At 47.6% G+C, this 16,518-nt stretch overlaps 15 non-coding genes across 15 annotated transcripts; all 15 read right to left on the bottom strand.

Annotated features, from left to right (window-relative positions):
• Positions 1–103: 103 nt before the first annotated feature.
• LOC140592900 (U1 spliceosomal RNA) lies at positions 104–267 on the bottom strand. Its single transcript, XR_011993352.1, has one exon. It is a non-coding gene; the product is annotated as a U1 spliceosomal RNA (small nuclear RNA).
• A 929-nt stretch (positions 268–1,196) lies between these two features.
• Positions 1,197–1,360, bottom strand: LOC140592774 (U1 spliceosomal RNA). Its single transcript, XR_011993227.1, has one exon. It is a non-coding gene; the product is annotated as a U1 spliceosomal RNA (small nuclear RNA).
• Positions 1,361–2,433: 1,073 nt separating this feature from the next.
• LOC140592814 (U1 spliceosomal RNA) lies at positions 2,434–2,597 on the bottom strand. The gene has a single exon (XR_011993267.1). It is a non-coding gene; the product is annotated as a U1 spliceosomal RNA (small nuclear RNA).
• Positions 2,598–3,670: 1,073 nt separating this feature from the next.
• Positions 3,671–3,835, bottom strand: LOC140592854 (U1 spliceosomal RNA). The gene has a single exon (XR_011993307.1). It is a non-coding gene; the product is annotated as a U1 spliceosomal RNA (small nuclear RNA).
• A 923-nt stretch (positions 3,836–4,758) lies between these two features.
• On the bottom strand, positions 4,759–4,922 carry LOC140592813 (U1 spliceosomal RNA). The gene has a single exon (XR_011993266.1). It is a non-coding gene; the product is annotated as a U1 spliceosomal RNA (small nuclear RNA).
• Positions 4,923–5,851: 929 nt separating this feature from the next.
• LOC140592773 (U1 spliceosomal RNA) lies at positions 5,852–6,015 on the bottom strand. Its single transcript, XR_011993226.1, has one exon. It is a non-coding gene; the product is annotated as a U1 spliceosomal RNA (small nuclear RNA).
• A 929-nt stretch (positions 6,016–6,944) lies between these two features.
• On the bottom strand, positions 6,945–7,108 carry LOC140592772 (U1 spliceosomal RNA). The gene has a single exon (XR_011993225.1). It is a non-coding gene; the product is annotated as a U1 spliceosomal RNA (small nuclear RNA).
• A 929-nt stretch (positions 7,109–8,037) lies between these two features.
• LOC140592771 (U1 spliceosomal RNA) lies at positions 8,038–8,201 on the bottom strand. Its single transcript, XR_011993224.1, has one exon. It is a non-coding gene; the product is annotated as a U1 spliceosomal RNA (small nuclear RNA).
• Positions 8,202–9,130: 929 nt separating this feature from the next.
• Positions 9,131–9,294, bottom strand: LOC140592770 (U1 spliceosomal RNA). Its single transcript, XR_011993223.1, has one exon. It is a non-coding gene; the product is annotated as a U1 spliceosomal RNA (small nuclear RNA).
• Positions 9,295–10,223: 929 nt separating this feature from the next.
• On the bottom strand, positions 10,224–10,387 carry LOC140592769 (U1 spliceosomal RNA). The gene has a single exon (XR_011993222.1). It is a non-coding gene; the product is annotated as a U1 spliceosomal RNA (small nuclear RNA).
• Positions 10,388–11,458: 1,071 nt separating this feature from the next.
• LOC140592864 (U1 spliceosomal RNA) lies at positions 11,459–11,622 on the bottom strand. The gene has a single exon (XR_011993316.1). It is a non-coding gene; the product is annotated as a U1 spliceosomal RNA (small nuclear RNA).
• Positions 11,623–12,695: 1,073 nt separating this feature from the next.
• LOC140592835 (U1 spliceosomal RNA) lies at positions 12,696–12,859 on the bottom strand. Its single transcript, XR_011993288.1, has one exon. It is a non-coding gene; the product is annotated as a U1 spliceosomal RNA (small nuclear RNA).
• A 929-nt stretch (positions 12,860–13,788) lies between these two features.
• On the bottom strand, positions 13,789–13,952 carry LOC140592768 (U1 spliceosomal RNA). Its single transcript, XR_011993221.1, has one exon. It is a non-coding gene; the product is annotated as a U1 spliceosomal RNA (small nuclear RNA).
• A 929-nt stretch (positions 13,953–14,881) lies between these two features.
• Positions 14,882–15,045, bottom strand: LOC140592767 (U1 spliceosomal RNA). The gene has a single exon (XR_011993220.1). It is a non-coding gene; the product is annotated as a U1 spliceosomal RNA (small nuclear RNA).
• A 929-nt stretch (positions 15,046–15,974) lies between these two features.
• Positions 15,975–16,138, bottom strand: LOC140592766 (U1 spliceosomal RNA). Its single transcript, XR_011993219.1, has one exon. It is a non-coding gene; the product is annotated as a U1 spliceosomal RNA (small nuclear RNA).
• Positions 16,139–16,518: the final 380 nt, after the last annotated feature.

Below are 16,518 nucleotides of genomic sequence, written 5' to 3'. Positions count from 1 at the left end.
CGTCTTTCGCTCTCTTGTTTGTCTTTGTCAGACGTGACCTTCTTGCGTTTTGCTAAGAAACGCCACAGAAAAGAAGTTCTCTCTCGTTACGTACCTCAAAAATCAGAGAAAAGCGCGAACGCAGTCCCCCACTACCAGAAATTATACAGTCGAGATTCCCACATTTGGGGAATTCGCAGGAGTCAGCACAGCCGCAGTGCAATGGCTGGGCCTCACCCTGGGTGAACCACCTTCGTGATCATGGTATCTCCCCTGCCAGGTAAGTATGAGTTGAGCGAAGGCCATGTGACCCTGTTGTCCTACTCACCTGCCTACTCTGGGTCGCAGTGGGAAGGTAAAGCGTTGACTCCCATAATCCTCTGCGCAGACATTCTCTGTATGCGAGTGATACAGTTCAATGATTCTTTTTCCTTCCAAACACTTGCAATGACTTTTCCGTGGTAACCTTTAGTTTCGTCTCTGCGTTTCTTTGGTTTCACCTTCTGCCGAGGTCAGGAATTTTCTAAAGACACATTTGGGAAAATGCACTCTCCCGCACTGTTTTCTCTGCGTTCTCACAGCCTCGACAGATGTACGGCCGTCTCGCCGACCGTATCTGGCGGCTTGACGTCTGAAATGCATGATGAAATGTTCCACAGAAGAGACCAGCTGAGTACCCATTGCTCTGTCATGCTTAATATGAGAAGGAGCAAGAGCTCTAATCTGGGCTGAGCCTGAGGATAGAAGAAAAGTTGCAAGAGACTAAGACTTTAGACTTTCAACTGGATTATATGGCTCTGGCTCAGGTAAGACTGCTCTCACAGCTCAGCCTACCCTACCAGCAGTCTGCTCTGAATACAGCAAATGCTTTTTTGAAGCAAAGAGGAACGAGACTCTTTACCCTTTAATAAGAACCTGCGAGCCACAGCATGCTTACATTTTCCTCTCATCACCTGCTCATCCAACAAACATACTGCGTTCAGTAAGAAAGGCACCTGGAGATACATGCAGTTTCATCAGTCATGGTGCTCAGCCTACCACAGGCATGCTCCGATTAAATTCACCCTGAGAACCACGTGCAAAAAAACTTAGCAGAAGCAACAGACTGCTCATACGTCTTTCGCTCTCTTGTTTGTCTTTGTCAGACGTGACCTTCTTGCATTTTGCTAAGAAACGCCACAGAAAAGAAGTTCTCTCTCGTTACGTACCTCAAAAATCAGGGGAGAGCGCGAACGCAGTCCCCCACTACCAGAAATTATGCAGTCGAGATTCCCACATTTGGGGAATTCGCAGGAGTCAGCACAGCCGCAGTGCAATGGCTGGGCCTCACCCTGGGTGAACCACCTTCGTGATCATGGTATCTCCCCTGCCAGGTAAGTATGAGTTGAGCGAAGGCCATGTGACCCTGTTGTCCTACTCACCTGCCTACTCTGGGTCGCAGTGGGAAGGTAAAGCGTTGACTCCCATAATCCTCTGCGCAGACATTCTCTGTATGCGAGTGATACAGTTCAATGATTCTTTTTCCTTCCAAACACCTGCAATGACTTCTCCGTGGTAACCTTTAGTTTCGTCTCTGCGTTTCTTTGGTTTCACCTTCTGCCGAGGTCAGGAATTTTCTAAAGACACATTTGGGAAAATGCACTCTCCCGCACTGTTTTCTCTGCGTTCTCACAGCCTCGACAGATGTACGGCCGTCTCGCCGACCGTATCTGGCGGCTTGACGTCTGAAATGCATGATGAAATGTTCCACAGAAGAGACCAGCTGAGTACCCATTGCTCTGTCATGCTTAATATGAGAAGGAGCAAGAGCTCTAATCTGGGCTGAGCCTGAGGATAGAAGAAAAGTTGCAAGAGACTAAGACTTTAGACTTTCAACTGGATTATATGGCTCTGGCTCAGGTAAGACTGCTCTCACAGCTCAGCCTACCCTACCAGCAGTCTGCTCTGAATACAGCAAATGCTTTTTTGAAGCAAAGAGGAACGAGACTCTTTACCCTTTAATAAGAACCTGCGAGCCACAGCATGCTTACATTTTCCTCTCATCACCTGCTCATCCAACAAACATACTGCGTTCAGTAAGAAAGGCACCTGGAGATACATGCAGTTTCATCAGTCATGGTGCTCAGCCTACCACAGGCATGCTCAGATTAAATTCACCCTGAGAACCACGTGCAAAAAAACTTAGCAGAAGCAACAGACTGCTCATACGTCATTCGCTCTCTTGTTTGTCTTTGTCAGATGTGACCTTCTTGCGTTTTGCTAAAAAACGCCACAGAGAGAAAATGCTCAGATTAAAATCACCCTGAGAACCACGTGCAAAAAAACTTAGCAGAAGCAACAGACTGCTCATACGTCTTTCGCTCTCTTGTTTGTCTTTGTCAGACGTGACCTTCTTGCGTTTTGCTAAGAAACGCCACAGAAAAGAAGTTCTCTCTCGTTACGTACCTCAAAAATCAGGGAAGAGCGCGAACGCAGTCCCCCACTACCAGAAATTATGCAGTCGAGATTCCCACATTTGGGGAATTCGCAGGAGTCAGCACAGCCCAAGTGCAATGGCTGGGCCTCACCCTGGGTGAACCACCTTCGTGATCATGGTATCTCCCCTGCCAGGTAAGTATGAGTTGAGCGAAGACCATGTGACCCTGTTGTCCTACTCACCTGCCTACTCTGGGTCGCAGTGGGAAGGTAAAGCGTTGACTCCCATAATCCTCTGCGCAGACATTCTCTGTATGCGAGTGATACAGTTCAATGATTCTTTTTCCTTCCAAACACTTGCAATGACTTTTCCGTGGTAACCTTTAGTTTCGTCTCTGCGTTTCTTTGGTTTCACCTTCTGCCGAGGTCAGGAATTTTCTAAAGACACATTTGGGAAAATGCACTCTCCCGCACTGTTTTCTCTGCGTTCTCACAGCCTCGACAGATGTACGGCCGTCTCGCCGACCGTATCTGGCGGCTTGACGTCTGAAATGCATGATGAAATGTTCCACAGAAGAGACCAGCTGAGTACCCATTGCTCTGTCATGCTTAATATGAGAAGGAGCAAGAGCTCTAATCTGGGCTGAGCCTGAGGATAGAAGAAAAGTTGCAAGAGACTAAGACTTTAGACTTTCAACTGGATTATATGGCTCTGGCTCAGGTAAGACTGCTCTCACAGCTCAGCCTACCCTACCAGCAGTCTGCTCTGAATACAGCAAATGCTTTTTTGAAGCAAAGAGGAACGAGACTCTTTACCCTTTAATAAGAACCTGCGAGCCACAGCATGCTTACATTTTCCTCTCATCACCTGCTCATCCAACAAACATACTGCGTTCAGTAAGAAAGGCACCTGGAGATACATGCAGTTTCATCAGTCATGGTGCTCAGCCTACCACAGGCATGCTCCGATTAAATTCACCCTGAGAACCACGTGCAAAAAAACTTAGCAGAAGCAACAGACTGCTCATACGTCTTTCGCTCTCTTGTTTGTCTTTGTCAGACGTGACCTTCTTGCGTTTTGCTAAAAAACGCCACAGAGAGAAAATGCTCCGATTAAATTCACCCTGAGAACCACGTGCAAAAAAACTTAGCAGAAGCAACAGACTGCTCATACGTCTTTCGCTCTCTTGTTTGTCTTTGTCAGACATGACCTTCTTGCGTTTTGCTAAGAAACGCCACAGAAAAGAAGTTCTCTCTCGTTATGTACCTCAAAAATCAGGGGAGAGCGCGAACGCAGTCCCCCCCCTACCAGAAATTATGCAGTCGAGATTCCCACATTTGGGGAATTCGCAGGAGTCAGCACAGCCGCAGTGCAATGGCTGGGCCTCACCCTGGGTGAACCACCTTCGTGATCATGGTATCTCCCCTGCCAGGTAAGTATGAGTTGAGCGAAGGCCATGTGACCCTGTTGTCCTACTCACCTGCCTACTCTGGGTCGCAGTGGGAAGGTAAAGCATCGACTCCCATAATCCTCTGCGCAGACATTCTCTGTATGCGAGTGATACAGTTCAATGATTCTTTTTCCTTCCAAACACTTGCAATGACTTTTCCATGGTAACCTTTAGTTTCGTCTCTGCGTTTATTTGGTTTCACTTTCTGCCGAGGTCAGGAATTTTCTAAAGACACATTTGGGAAAATGCACTCTCCCGCACTGTTTTCTCTGCGTTCTCACAGCCTCGACAGATGTACGGCTGTCTCGCCGACCGTATCTGGCGGCTTGACGTCTGAATTGCATGATGAAATGTTCCACAGAAGAGACCAGCTGAGTACCCATTGCTCTGTCATGCTTAATATGAGAAGGAGCAAGAGCTCTAATCTGGGCTGAGGATAGAAGAAAAGTTGCAAGGGACTAAGACTTTAGACTTTCAACTGGATTATATGGCTCTGGCTCAGGTAAGACTGCTCTCACAGCTCAGCCTACCCTACCAGCAGTCTGCTCTGAATACAGCAAATGCTTTTTTGAAGCAAAGAGGAACGAGACTCTTTACCCTTTAATAAGAACCTGCGAGCCACAGCATGCTTACATTTTCCTCTCATCACCTGCTCATCCAACAAACATACTGCGTTCAGTAAGAAAGGCACCTGGAGATACATGCAGTTTCATCAGTCATGGTGCTCAGCCTACCACAGGCATGCTCAGATTAAATTCACCCTGAGAACCACGTGCAAAAAAACTTAGCAGAAGCAACAGACTGCTCATACGTCTTTCGCTCTCTTGTTTGTCTTTGTCAGACGTGACCTTCTTGCGTTTTGCTAAGAAACGCCACAGAAAAGAAGTTCTCTCTCGTTACGTACCTCAAAAATCAGGGAAGAGCGCGAACGCAGTCCCCCACTACCAGAAATTATGCAGTCGAGATTCCCACATTTGGGGAATTCGCAGGAGTCAGCACAGCCCAAGTGCAATGGCTGGGCCTCACCCTGGGTGAACCACCTTCGTGATCATGGTATCTCCCCTGCCAGGTAAGTATGAGTTGAGCGAAGACCATGTGACCCTGTTGTCCTACTCACCTGCCTACTCTGGGTCGCAGTGGGAAGGTAAAGCGTTGACTCCCATAATCCTCTGCGCAGACATTCTCTGTATGCGAGTGATACAGTTCAATGATTCTTTTTCCTTCCAAACACTTGCAATGACTTTTCCGTGGTAACCTTTAGTTTCGTCTCTGCGTTTCTTTGGTTTCACCTTCTGCCGAGGTCAGGAATTTTCTAAAGACACATTTGGGAAAATGCACTCTCCCGCACTGTTTTCTCTGCGTTCTCACAGCCTCGACAGATGTACGGCCGTCTCGCCGACCGTATCTGGCGGCTTGACGTCTGAAATGCATGATGAAATGTTCCACAGAAGAGACCAGCTGAGTACCCATTGCTCTGTCATGCTTAATATGAGAAGGAGCAAGAGCTCTAATCTGGGCTGAGCCTGAGGATAGAAGAAAAGTTGCAAGAGACTAAGACTTTAGACTTTCAACTGGATTATATGGCTCTGGCTCAGGTAAGACTGCTCTCACAGCTCAGCCTACCCTACCAGCAGTCTGCTCTGAATACAGCAAATGCTTTTTTGAAGCAAAGAGGAACGAGACTCTTTACCCTTTAATAAGAACCTGCGAGCCACAGCATGCTTACATTTTCCTCTCATCACCTGCTCATCCAACAAACATACTGCGTTCAGTAAGAAAGGCACCTGGAGATACATGCAGTTTCATCAGTCATGGTGCTCAGCCTACCACAGGCATGCTCCGATTAAATTCACCCTGAGAACCACGTGCAAAAAAACTTAGCAGAAGCAACAGACTGCTCATACGTCTTTCGCTCTCTTGTTTGTCTTTGTCAGACGTGACCTTCTTGCATTTTGCTAAGAAACGCCACAGAAAAGAAGTTCTCTCTCGTTACGTACCTCAAAAATCAGGGGAGAGCGCGAACGCAGTCCCCCACTACCAGAAATTATGCAGTCGAGATTCCCACATTTGGGGAATTCGCAGGAGTCAGCACAGCCGCAGTGCAATGGCTGGGCCTCACCCTGGGTGAACCACCTTCGTGATCATGGTATCTCCCCTGCCAGGTAAGTATGAGTTGAGCGAAGGCCATGTGACCCTGTTGTCCTACTCACCTGCCTACTCTGGGTCGCAGTGGGAAGGTAAAGCGTTGACTCCCATAATCCTCTGCGCAGACATTCTCTGTATGCGAGTGATACAGTTCAATGATTCTTTTTCCTTCCAAACACCTGCAATGACTTCTCCGTGGTAACCTTTAGTTTCGTCTCTGCGTTTCTTTGGTTTCACCTTCTGCCGAGGTCAGGAATTTTCTAAAGACACATTTGGGAAAATGCACTCTCCCGCACTGTTTTCTCTGCGTTCTCACAGCCTCGACAGATGTACGGCCGTCTCGCCGACCGTATCTGGCGGCTTGACGTCTGAAATGCATGATGAAATGTTCCACAGAAGAGACCAGCTGAGTACCCATTGCTCTGTCATGCTTAATATGAGAAGGAGCAAGAGCTCTAATCTGGGCTGAGCCTGAGGATAGAAGAAAAGTTGCAAGAGACTAAGACTTTAGACTTTCAACTGGATTATATGGCTCTGGCTCAGGTAAGACTGCTCTCACAGCTCAGCCTACCCTACCAGCAGTCTGCTCTGAATACAGCAAATGCTTTTTTGAAGCAAAGAGGAACGAGACTCTTTACCCTTTAATAAGAACCTGCGAGCCACAGCATGCTTACATTTTCCTCTCATCACCTGCTCATCCAACAAACATACTGCGTTCAGTAAGAAAGGCACCTGGAGATACATGCAGTTTCATCAGTCATGGTGCTCAGCCTACCACAGGCATGCTCCGATTAAATTCACCCTGAGAACCACGTGCAAAAAAACTTAGCAGAAGCAACAGACTGCTCATACGTCTTTCGCTCTGTTGTTTGTCTTTGTCAGACGTGACCTTTTTGCGTTTTGCTAAGAAACGCCACAGAAAAGAAGTTCTCTCTCGTTACGTACCTCAAAAATCAGGGGAGAGCGCGAACGCAGTCCCCCACTACCAGAAATTATGCAGTCGAGATTCCCACATTTGGGGAATTCGCAGGAGTCAGCACAGCCGCAGTGCAATGGCTGGGCCTCACCCTGGGTGAACCACCTTCGTGATCATGGTATCTCCCCTGCCAGGTAAGTATGAGTTGAGCGAAGGCCATGTGACCCTGTTGTCCTACTCACCTGCCTACTCTGGGTCGCAGTGGGAAGGTAAAGCGTTGACTCCCATAATCCTCTGCGCATTCATTCTCTGTATGCGAGTGATACAGTTCAATGATTCTTTTTCCTTACAAACACTTGCAATGACTTTTCCGTGGTAACCTTTAGTTTCGTCTCTGCGTTTCTTTGGTTTCACTTTCTGCCGAAGTCAGGAATTTTCTAAAGACACATTTGGGAAAATGCACTCTCCCGCACTGTTTTCTCTGCGTTCTCACAGCCTCGACAGATGTACGGCCGTCTCGCCGACCGTATCTGGCGGCTTGACGTCTGAAATGCATGATGAAATGTTCCACAGAAGAGACCAGCTGAGTACCCATTGCTCTGTCATGCTTAATATGAGAAGGAGCAAGAGCTCTAATCTGGGCTGAGCCTGAGGATAGAAGAAAAGTTGCAAGAGACTAAGACTTTAGACTTTCAACTGGATTATATGGCTCTGGCTCAGGTAAGACTGCTCTCACAGCTCAGCCTACCCTACCAGCAGTCTGCTCTGAATACAGCAAATGCTTTTTTGAAGCAAAGAGGAACGAGACTCTTTACCCTTTAATAAGAACCTGCGAGCCACAGCATGCTTACATTTTCCTCTCATCACCTGCTCATCCAACAAACATACTGCGTTCAGTAAGAAAGGCACCTGGAGATACATGCAGTTTCATCAGTCATGGTGCTCAGCCTACCACAGGCATGCTCCGATTAAATTCACCCTGAGAACCACGTGCAAAAAAACTTAGCAGAAGCAACAGACTGCTCATACGTCTTTCGCTCTCTTGTTTGTCTTTGTCAGACGTGACCTTCTTGCGTTTTGCTAAGAAACGCCACAGAAAAGAAGTTCTCTCTCGTTACGTACCTCAAAAATCAGGGGAGAGCGCGAACGCAGTCCCCCACTACCAGAAATTATGCAGTCGAGATTCCCACATTTGGGGAATTCGCAGGAGTCAGCACAGCCGCAGTGCAATGGCTGGGCCTCACCCTGGGTGAACCACCTTCGTGATCATGGTATCTCCCCTGCCAGGTAAGTATGAGTTGAGCGAAGGCCATGTGACCCTGTTGTCCTACTCACCTGCCTACTCTGGGTCGCAGTGGGAAGGTAAAGCCTTGACTCCCATAATCCTCTGCGCAGACATTCTCTGTATGCGAGTGATACAGTTCAATGATTCTTTTTCCTTCCAAACACTTGCAATGACTTTTCCGTGGTAACCTTTAGTTTCGTCTCTGCGTTTCTTTGGTTTCACCTTCTGCCGAGGTCAGGAATTTTCTAAAGACACATTTGGGAAAATGCACTCTCCCGCACTGTTTTCTCTGCGTTCTCACAGCCTCGACAGATGTACGGCCGTCTCGCCGACCGTATCTGGCGGCTTGACGTCTGAAATGCATGATGAAATGTTCCACAGAAGAGACCAGCTGAGTACCCATTGCTCTGTCATGCTTAATATGAGAAGGAGCAAGAGCTCTAATCTGGGCTGAGCCTGAGGATAGAAGAAAAGTTGCAAGAGACTAAGACTTTAGACTTTCAACTGGATTATATGGCTCTGGCTCAGGTAAGACTGCTCTCACAGCTCAGCCTACCCTACCAGCAGTCTGCTCTGAATACAGCAAATGCTTTTTTGAAGCAAAGAGGAACGAGACTCTTTACCCTTTAATAAGAACCTGCGAGCCACAGCATGCTTACATTTTCCTCTCATCACCTGCTCATCCAACAAACATACTGCGTTCAGTAAGAAAGGCACCTGGAGATACATGCAGTTTCATCAGTCATGGTGCTCAGCCTACCACAGGCATGCTCCGATTAAATTCACCCTGAGAACCACGTGCAAAAAAACTTAGCAGAAGCAACAGACTGCTCATACGTCTTTCGCTCTCTTGTTTGTCTTTGTCAGACGTGACCTTCTTGCGTTTTGCTAAGAAACGCCACAGAAAAGAAGTTCTCTCTCGTTACGTACCTCAAAAATCAGGGGAGAGCGCGAACGCAGTCCCCCACTACCAGAAATTATGCAGTCGAGATTCCCACATTTGGGGAATTCGCAGGAGTCAGCACAGCCGCAGTGCAATGGCTGGGCCTCACCCTGGGTGAACCACCTTCGTGATCATGGTATCTCCCCTGCCAGGTAAGTATGAGTTGAGCGAAGTCCATGTGACCCTGTTGTCCTACTCACCTGCCTACTCTAGGTCGCAGTGGGAAGGTAAAGCCTTGACTCCCATAATCCTCTGCGCATTCATTCTCTGTATGCGAGTGATACAGTTCAATGATTCTTTTTCCTTCCAAACACTTGCAATGACTTTTCCGTGGTAACCTTTAGTTTCGTCTCTGCGTTTCTTTGGTTTCACCTTCTGCCGAGGTCAGGAATTTTCTAAAGACACATTTGGGAAAATGCACTCTCCCGCACTGTTTTCTCTGCGTTCTCACAGCCTCGACAGATGTACGGCCGTCTCGCCGACCGTATCTGGCGGCTTGACGTCTGAAATGCATGATGAAATGTTCCACAGAAGAGACCAGCTCAGTACCCATTGCTCTGTCATGCTTAATATGAGAAGGAGCAAAAGCTCTAATCTGGGCTGAGCCTGAGGATAGAAGAAAAGTTGCAAGAGACTAAGACTTTAGACTTTCAACTGGATTATATGGCTCTGGCTCAGGTAAGACTGCTCTCACAGCTCAGCCTACCCTACCAGCAGTCTGCTCTGAATACAGCAAATGCTTTTTTGAAGCAAAGAGGAACGAGACTCTTTACCCTTTAATAAGAACCTGCGAGCCACAGCATGCTTACATTTTCCTCTCATCACCTGCTCATCCAACAAACATACTGCGTTCAGTAAGAAAGGCACCTGGAGATACATGCAGTTTCATCAGTCATGGTACTCAGCCTACCACAGGCATGCTCAGATTAAATTCACCCTGAGAACCACGTGCAAAAAAACTTAGCAGAAGCAACAGACTGCTCATACGTCTTTCGCTCTCTTGTTTGTCTTTGTCAGACGTGACCTTCTTGCGTTTTGCTAAAAAACGCCTCAGAAAAGAAGTTCTCTCTCGTTACGTACCTCAAAAATCAGGGGAGAGCGCGAACGCAGTCCCCCACTACCAGAAATTATGCAGTCGAGATTCCCACATTTGGGGAATTCGCAGGAGTCAGCACAGCCGCAGTGCAATGGCTGGGCCTCACCCTGGGTGAACCACCTTCGTGATCATGGTATCTCCCCTGCCAGGTAAGTATGAGTTGAGCGAAGGCCATGTGACCCTGTTGTCCTACTCACCTGCCTACTCTGGGTCGCAGTGGGAAGGTAAAGCGTTGACTCCCATAATCCTCTGCGCAGACATTCTCTGTATGCGAGTGATACAGTTCAATGATTCTTTTTCCTTCCAAACACTTGCAATGACTTTTCCATGGTAACCTTTAGTTTCGTCTCTGCGTTTCTTTGGTTTCACTTTCTGCCGAGGTCAGGAATTTTCTAAAGACACATTTGGGAAAATGCACTCTCCCGCACTGTTTTCTCTGCGTTCTCACAGCCTCGACAGATGTACGGCCGTCTCGCCGACCGTATCTGGCGGCTTGACGTCTGAAATGCATGATGAAATGTTCCACAGAAGAGACCAGCTGAGTACCCATTGCTCTGTCATGCTTAATATGAGAAGGAGCAAGAGCTCTAATCTGGGCTGAGCCTGAGGATAGAAGAAAAGTTGCAAGAGACTAAGACTTTAGACTTTCAACTGGATTATATGGCTCTGGCTCAGGTAAGACTGCTCTCACAGCTCAGCCTACCCTACCAGCAGTCTGCTCTGAATACAGCAAATGCTTTTTTGAAGCAAAGAGGAACGAGACTCTTTACCCTTTAATAAGAACCTGCGAGCCACAGCATGCTTACATTTTCCTCTCATCACCTGCTCATCCAACAAACATACTGCGTTCAGTAAGAAAGGCACCTGGAGATACATGCAGTTTCATCAGTCATGGTGCTCAGCCTACCACAGGCATGCTCCGATTAAATTCACCCTGAGAACCACGTGCAAAAAAACTTAGCAGAAGCAACAGACTGCTCACGTCTTTCGCTCTCTTGTTTGTCTTTGTCAGACGTGACCTTCTTGCGTTTTGCTAAAAAACGCCACAGAGAGAAAATGCTCAGATTAAAATCACCCTGAGAACCACGTGCAAAAAAACTTAGCAGAAGCAACAGACTGCTCATACGTCTTTCGCTCTCTTGTTTGTCTTTGTCAGACGTGACCTTCTTGCGTTTTGCTAAGAAACGCCACAGAAAAGAAGTTCTCTCTCGTTACATACCTCAAAAATCAGGGGAGAGCGCGAACGCAGTCCCCCACTACCAGAAATTATGCAGTCGAGATTCCCACATTTGGGGAATTCGCAGGAGTCAGCACAGCCGCAGTGCAATGGCTGGGCCTCACCCTGGGTGAACCACCTTCGTGATCATGGTATCTCCCCTACCAGGTAAGTATGAGTTGAGCGAAGGCCATGTGACCCTGTTGTCCTACTCACCTGCCTACTCTGGGTCGCAGTGGGAAGGTAAAGCGTTGACTCCCATAATCCTCTGCGCAGACATTCTCTGTATGCGAGTGATACAGTTCAATGATTCTTTTTCCTTACAAACACTTGCAATGACTTTTCCGTGGTAACCTTTAGTTTCGTCTCTGCGTTTCTTTGGTTTCACCTTCTGCCGAGGTCAGGAATTTTCTAAAGACACATTTGGGAAAATGCACTCTCCCGCACTGTTTTCTCTGCGTTCTCACAGCCTCGACAGATGTACGGCCGTCTCGCCGACCGTATCTGGCGGCTTGACGTCTGAAATGCATGATGAAATGTTCCACAGAAGAGACCAGCTGAGTACCCATTGCTCTGTCATGCTTAATATGAGAAGGAGCAAGAGCTCTAATCTGGGCTGAGCCTGAGGATAGAAGAAAAGTTGCAAGAGACTAAGACTTTAGACTTTCAACTGGATTATATGGCTCTGGCTCAGGTAAGACTGCTCTCACAGCTCAGCCTACCCTACCAGCAGTCTGCTCTGAATACAGCAAATGCTTTTTTGAAGCAAAGAGGAACGAGACTCTTTACCCTTTAATAAGAACCTGCGAGCCACAGCATGCTTACATTTTCCTCTCATCACCTGCTCATCCAACAAACATACTGCATTCAGTAAGAAAGGCACCTGGAGATACATGCAGTTTCATCAGTCATGGTGCTCAGCCTACCACAGGCATGCTCAGATTAAATTCACCCTGAGAACCACGTGCAAAAAAACTTAGCAGAAGCAACAGACTGCTCATACGTCATTCGCTCTCTTGTTTGTCTTTGTCAGACGTGACCTTCTTGCGTTTTGCTAAAAAACGCCACAGAGAGAAAATGCTCAGATTAAAATCACCCTGAGAACCACGTGCAAAAAAACTTAGCAGAAGCAACAGACTGCTCATACGTCATTCGCTCTCTTGTTTGTCTTTGTCAGACGTGACCTTCTTGCGTTTTGCTAAGAAACGCCACAGAAAAGAAGTTCTCTCTCGTTACGTACCTCAAAAATCAGGGGAGAGCGCGAACACAGTCCCCCACTACCAGAAATTATGCAGTCGAGATTCCCACATTTGGGGAATTCGCAGGAGTCAGCACAGCCGCAGTGCAATGGCTGGGCCTCACCCTGGGTGAACCACCTTCGTGATCATGGTATCTCCCCTGCCAGGTAAGTATGAGTTGAGCGAAGGCCATGTGACCCTGTTGTCCTACTCACCTGCCTACTCTGGGTCGCAGTGGGAAGGTAAAGCATTGACTCCCATAATCCTCTGCGCAGACATTCTCTGTATGCGAGTGATACAGTTCAATGATTCTTTTTCCTTCCAAACACTTGCAATGACTTTTCCATGGTAACCTTTAGTTTCGTCTCTGCGTTTCTTTGGTTTCACTTTCTGCCGAGGTCAGGAATTTTCTAAAGACACATTTGGGAAAATGCACTCTCCTGCACTGTTTTCTCTGCGTTCTCACAGCCTCGACAGATGTACGGCCGTCTCGCCGACCGTATCTGGCGGCTTGACGTCTGAAATGCATGATGAAATGTTCCACAGAAGAGACCAGCTGAGTACCCATTGCTCTGTCATGCTTAATATGAGAAGGAGCAAGAGCTCTAATCTGGGCTGAGCCTGAGGATAGAAGAAAAGTTGCAAGAGACTAAGACTTTAGACTTTCAACTGGATTATATGGCTCTGGCTCAGGTAAGACTGCTCTCACAGCTCAGCCTACCCTACCAGCAGTCTGCTCTGAATACAGCAAATGCTTTTTTGAAGCAAAGAGGAACGAGACTCTTTACCCTTTAATAAGAACCTGCGAGCCACAGCATGCTTACATTTTCCTCTCATCACCTGCTCATCCAACAAACATACTGCGTTCAGTAAGAAAGGCACCTGGAGATACATGCAGTTTCATCAGTCATGGTGCTCAGCCTACCACAGGCATGCTCCGATTAAATTCACCCTGAGAACCACGTGCAAAAAAACTTAGCAGAAGCAACAGACTGCTCATACGTCTTTCGCTCTCTTGTTTGTCTTTGTCAGACGTGACCTTCTTGCGTTTTGCTAAGAAACGCCACAGAAAAGAAGTTCTCTCTCGTTACGTACCTCAAAAATCAGGGGAGAGCGCGAACGCAGTCCCCCACTACCAGAAATTATGCAGTCGAGATTCCCACATTTGGGGAATTCGCAGGAGTCAGCACAGCCGCAGTGCAATGGCTGGGCCTCACCCTGGGTGAACCACCTTCGTGATCATGGTATCTCCCCTGCCAGGTAAGTATGAGTTGAGCGAAGGCCATGTGACCCTGTTGTCCTACTCACCTGCCTACTCTGGGTCGCAGTGGGAAGGTAAAGCGTTGACTCCCATAATCCTCTGCGCATTCATTCTCTGTATGCGAGTGATACAGTTCAATGATTCTTTTTCCTTACAAACACTTGCAATGACTTTTCCGTGGTAACCTTTAGTTTCGTCTCTGCGTTTCTTTGGTTTCACTTTCTGCCGAAGTCAGGAATTTTCTAAAGACACATTTGGGAAAATGCACTCTCCCGCACTGTTTTCTCTGCGTTCTCACAGCCTCGACAGATGTACGGCCGTCTCGCCGACCGTATCTGGCGGCTTGACGTCTGAAATGCATGATGAAATGTTCCACAGAAGAGACCAGCTGAGTACCCATTGCTCTGTCATGCTTAATATGAGAAGGAGCAAGAGCTCTAATCTGGGCTGAGCCTGAGGATAGAAGAAAAGTTGCAAGAGACTAAGACTTTAGACTTTCAACTGGATTATATGGCTCTGGCTCAGGTAAGACTGCTCTCACAGCTCAGCCTACCCTACCAGCAGTCTGCTCTGAATACAGCAAATGCTTTTTTGAAGCAAAGAGGAACGAGACTCTTTACCCTTTAATAAGAACCTGCGAGCCACAGCATGCTTACATTTTCCTCTCATCACCTGCTCATCCAACAAACATACTGCGTTCAGTAAGAAAGGCACCTGGAGATACATGCAGTTTCATCAGTCATGGTGCTCAGCCTACCACAGGCATGCTCCGATTAAATTCACCCTGAGAACCACGTGCAAAAAAACTTAGCAGAAGCAACAGACTGCTCATACGTCTTTCGCTCTCTTGTTTGTCTTTGTCAGACGTGACCTTCTTGCGTTTTGCTAAGAAACGCCACAGAAAAGAAGTTCTCTCTCGTTACGTACCTCAAAAATCAGGGGAGAGCGCGAACGCAGTCCCCCACTACCAGAAATTATGCAGTCGAGATTCCCACATTTGGGGAATTCGCAGGAGTCAGCACAGCCGCAGTGCAATGGCTGGGCCTCACCCTGGGTGAACCACCTTCGTGATCATGGTATCTCCCCTGCCAGGTAAGTATGAGTTGAGCGAAGGCCATGTGACCCTGTTGTCCTACTCACCTGCCTACTCTGGGTCGCAGTGGGAAGGTAAAGCGTTGACTCCCATAATCCTCTGCGCAGACATTCTCTGTATGCGAGTGATACAGTTCAATGATTCTTTTTCCTTACAAACACTTGCAATGACTTTTCCGTGGTAACCTTTAGTTTCGTCTCTGCGTTTCTTTGGTTTCACCTTCTGCCGAGGTCAGGAATTTTCTAAAGACACATTTGGGAAAATGCACTCTCCCGCACTGTTTTCTCTGCGTTCTCACAGCCTCGACAGATGTACGGCCGTCTCGCCGACCGTATCTGGCGGCTTGACGTCTGAAATGCATGATGAAATGTTCCACAGAAGAGACCAGCTGAGTACCCATTGCTCTGTCATGCTTAATATGAGAAGGAGCAAGAGCTCTAATCTGGGCTGAGCCTGAGGATAGAAGAAAAGTTGCAAGAGACTAAGACTTTAGACTTTCAACTGGATTATATGGCTCTGGCTCAGGTAAGACTGCTCTCACAGCTCAGCCTACCCTACCAGCAGTCGGCTCTGAATACAGCAAATGCTTTTTTGAAGCAAAGAGGAACGAGACTCTTTACCCTTTAATAAGAACGTGCGAGCCACAGCATGCTTACATTTTCCTCTCATCACCTGCTCATCCAACAAACATACTGCGTTCAGTAAGAAAGGCACCTGGAGATACATGCAGTTTCATCAGTCATGGTGCTCAGCCTACCACAGGCATGCTCCGATTAAATTCACCCTGAGAACCACGTGCAAAAAAACTTAGCAGAAGCAACAGACTGCTCATACGTCTTTCGCTCTGTTGTTTGTCTTTGTCAGACGTGACCTTTTTGCGTTTTGCTAAGAAACGCCACAGAAAAGAAGTTCTCTCTCGTTACGTACCTCAAAAATCAGGGGAGAGCGCGAACGCAGTCCCCCACTACCAGAAATTATGCAGTCGAGATTCCCACATTTGGGGAATTCGCAGGAGTCAGCACAGCCGCAGTGCAATGGCTGGGCCTCACCCTGGGTGAACCACCTTCGTGATCATGGTATCTCCCCTGCCAGGTAAGTATGAGTTGAGCGAAGGCCATGTGACCCTGTTGTCCTACTCACCTGCCTACTCTGGGTCGCAGTGGGAAGGTAAAGCGTTGACTCCCATAATCCTCTGCGCAGACATTCTCTGTATGCGAGTGATACAGTTCAATGATTCTTTTTCCTTCCAAACACTTGCAATGACTTTTCCGTGGTAACCTTTAGTTTCCTCTCTGCGTTTCTTTGGTTTCACCTTCTGCCGAGGTCAGGAATTTTCTAAAGACACATTTGGGAAAATGCACTCTCCCGCACTGTTTTCTCTGCGTTCTCACAGCCTCGACAGATGTACGGCCGTCTCGCCGACCGTATCTGGCGGCTTGACGTCTGAAATGCATGATGAAATGTTCCACAGAAGAGACCA

This window comes from Paramormyrops kingsleyae, chromosome 9 (assembly GCF_048594095.1).
Source record: "Paramormyrops kingsleyae isolate MSU_618 chromosome 9, PKINGS_0.4, whole genome shotgun sequence".
Classification (NCBI taxonomy): Eukaryota; Metazoa; Chordata; class Actinopteri; order Osteoglossiformes; family Mormyridae; genus Paramormyrops; species Paramormyrops kingsleyae.
Note: the sequence above shows the minus strand (reverse complement) of the source record. Positions and strands in the feature narration are given on the sequence as shown.